The sequence below is a fragment of the Echiichthys vipera genome (genome assembly GCF_963691815.1).
Source record: "Echiichthys vipera genome assembly, chromosome: 5".
In the NCBI taxonomy this organism is placed as follows: domain Eukaryota; kingdom Metazoa; phylum Chordata; class Actinopteri; order Perciformes; family Trachinidae; genus Echiichthys; species Echiichthys vipera.
In genome coordinates, this window is record NC_139830.1 from 25,987,532 (window position 1) to 25,991,139 (window position 3,608).

Below are 3,608 nucleotides of genomic sequence, written 5' to 3' on the forward strand. Positions count from 1 at the left end.
GGTTTTTGTTGAAGTGCCTTGGTTATTTAAAAAAAAAAACATGCTAGTTCAGCAGTGGTCTAGACACAGTGGATATTCTATCAAATTATGAACGATAAAAAACAACAATATTTCAGAATAAATCAACTATTTATAATTTGTTCTCTAATTTTGATCTCAGTGTAGATGGAGAGAGTGATAGTTGGGAAGATCATCGCTTCAGGCTGAAAAGTTTCTTACAAGTGTCTAAATGAAACATGTATCAGTTTGTGAGGTGTAGGTCAGTGTGATTGGGTGAATTATGAGTAAACAACTATGAGCTCGGCTACTGCTGCATACCAGGAATGTTGTTCCAACAGGTTGTCATTTAGTGGTGGTGATGCATGTCAGCCCGCTCAAGATCATCATTTAAGAATTACAGATGGCAGAATTCAAGCCTATAAATGTCTGGCTTTTCATCTTTATAAAGCCACCTGTCAGTGGCTGCGATACGTCTGTGCAGACCCATTAGGGAGGGATCAGAAAAAATAGGTTTTCCATACCTCATTATTTTTACCTCTCACCTGTGTGCTTCTTCGCACTGCCAAAGCCTGTTCCAGCACTTTGCTCACAAACATTCCTCTTTCAGCCGACTACTGGAATCCTATCATCAGATCTGATATTGTTGGCTAGAGATGATAGGAATGTTGCCAAGAAACTACCGGTTTCCGTGGTGACAAACACTACCCTCGCCATTGTGTGTCACTATGTAGGATGGCTAGTCCTTCACCTACAGTCTCTACCACTGCTTTCAGAGTGTAAACTAACAACAGCTTGAGTTCTAACGTGTGTGTGTGTGGGTGGGTTTTCTTGCACAAAAGTATACATCTTCAAATTCTTTTCCCATTTTAAATTTTAATCAATGGAACTTTGTACATAAGATACATTTATTGTCATGCTAAATTTGCAGAAAAAATTTGTGCACCAATGTATGCATACAATAAACAACTGATTACATACAAGATGACGAAAGAAATTACACAAATGTATGTAAAATACAGGACTTGACAGACAGTGCAGACAAAACTGAACAGCACTGATGCGACATACTTCATTGGAACACTGCAGCAGTCTTGACACGCAATACTTTCATAATCCAAAATATCTCAAAGTAAAAGGATCGACTTGAAAATGCAGTGAAGGACAAAACAATGTGACAATGATGCATCAGTGGCTGACATTGACATATAGCTGGAATAACCTAATGACCAGCAGCCATGTGCAGATTTGTTTGTTTGTTCAGTCATTTTGACTGCGTGTGTGTTTTGTTAAGAGCGTAATTGTGATTGGGGAGAAGCGGTTGTCGTGGCGGCTGGTGCAGTCACTGACGCACAGGGGCAGTATCTCAAACAGGTGGTTTCCCAGACGGGCAAAGTCAGCAGCAATCTTGTTCTCCTCTTGCCCTTACTTTAAAACCATGCAGGTCTTTGATGGAGGGCAGCCAGCAGACAGAGAAATGACAGACAGCTCAGAAAAGGTGACAGCAGAGCCAGACCCAGCAGTGATGGATGCTGAGCGGATTTTCATTGATAGGGATTCAGACAATTTGCTGCAACAGGTTTGAGTTGAGAGAGGATGAGCATCTTTCAGTCAATCCAAATGTCTAATCTGGAGGTTTTGATGTATTGAATCTACTGTATACATAAGTTAGTATTGCTTTTTACCAGGGGGGATGAGCATCTGGGGTCATGTAGAAGTTAATCTCATCTCCACAGTCTTGTTTGTGTTATGATCAATGTTGTTGGCACACCTAAATACCCATGTGGCCAATTCTCTGCAGTTGATGGCCGACTTTTTCTCTTGGATTGGTTCCAGGTAGGAGGTGAATTAAGGTAATGTTGAGTTGGGGATTTCATGTTCATTGATTATCACACTGACAGCTGGGTCTTCATTAACATTTTCCTTGTTTCTATTGGATGGGGTGGTTTTACACAAACACTACAACTATATACAACAAAATAATCTAATTGAGGAACAAAGTATTAACCCAAGTATCTCATACATTCGACTGTACGTAAGAAGAACTATAGGAGGATTTCTAAAATGATGAGCTCCCCCTTGCGCTTAAGTGAAAGAACCTCCAAAGTGACAGCTGAACACTAAGCAGGAATCACAGCAGTCTAGCACAGGATTCAGACAGTATCCAGGTATATCTGCAGCTCCCTCCATTGCATACAGCCGCCATCATCTGCAAGGACCCAACACACCCCTACCTCTTTACTCTCCTGCCCTCTGGGTGGCGCTATAGGTGCATAAGATTAAGGAACAGTTTCTACCCTAGAGCAATAAACTTCCTTTCGTCAAAACACCACAGATTTAGGACTGTAACACTGATATCTTATCTGTCTCGTACTGACATGTTTACACAATTGCATTGCTGCTAATACCAATACTGTATCTTACTTAAACTTCAAATGCATGTTTATGTTCCTGTTTTTTCCCTTTTTACTTATATTCATATTTGATATTTTCATGCATATATTCTATCTCTCATATCGTTGTTGTCGGGTGGAAACCTTGCATGTCCAAAAAGGTCATTTTTAAGGAATTTGAGGTTATGCTGACAATTTGAGGATCTAATGGAGTTACAAGATTTAGTCACAAGCTATTTTTAATACTTTTCATTTGTTTAAACTTTATAAAACCCACCCAGATGTAAAGAGTGTCCAGTAGCACTGATTCATGAAAAAAAACATGTACATGTCCGGTGACAATAAAGGAATCTGTAACAGTGGAAGCCAGTGTTCACCACATTGTTCTCAGAGAGGTTTGTCTTCTGGTCTAACGGCTGATTTCAGATCCAATTTTGGACAAAATTAGTTTCTCTAGACTCTTATCACCGCAGCCAGTTAAAATAAATGCTGCTCTTCTTTTATCATACTGGTGGTCAGAGTAATCTCCTCAACAACACAATGTGAAAGAAAATGTGCACTCTTTTAATTGTGGAAAACAGGAGCAGTAGGTGGCAGTAGAGTTACTCATTGTAACTCATGATTCCTTTGACGGTCACAGTCATTCACTACTCACTTCCTTTAGTGACAGCTTTGCTTCGCACTTACACAGGTATGACTCGGAAAAAAAGAAGAAGAAAAAGCAACTTAGAAGAATGTTCACCTCCTTCAGACTCCAGATGTCTTTCAAAAGCTGGCAAATCCAGATTTTTCAGATGCTGTATTAACTTCCATTTCGGTGCTGTGTCGGCATGGCCTTCCTAATCCTCTGTAACACAATCTAACTGCACAAAATAGTTTAGTCCTTGCACAAACTCTGCTCTGATAAAACTAATCGCTAGTCCACAGACTAATATTGACATGACACATGAGGAAATTGAGTGAAAGTAAAAGGAAAGCCCCAAAGTTGTACCTACAGTATAATTTTACATTATGTTATTATATTATATTCTGTTCTCTAATGTACAATCCACGCAGGGGACAACGCAGGACAGGGGACAAAATCTGTTCCATCCCGGGCAGTGGATATTTGCTTCGTGGGTGTAACTTTGTTCTATAACCTAATTACCATAATGTATTATTACACTACATGTAAGATGTCTACAAATCAAAATGTCACTGTACAATAATGTGCCACAT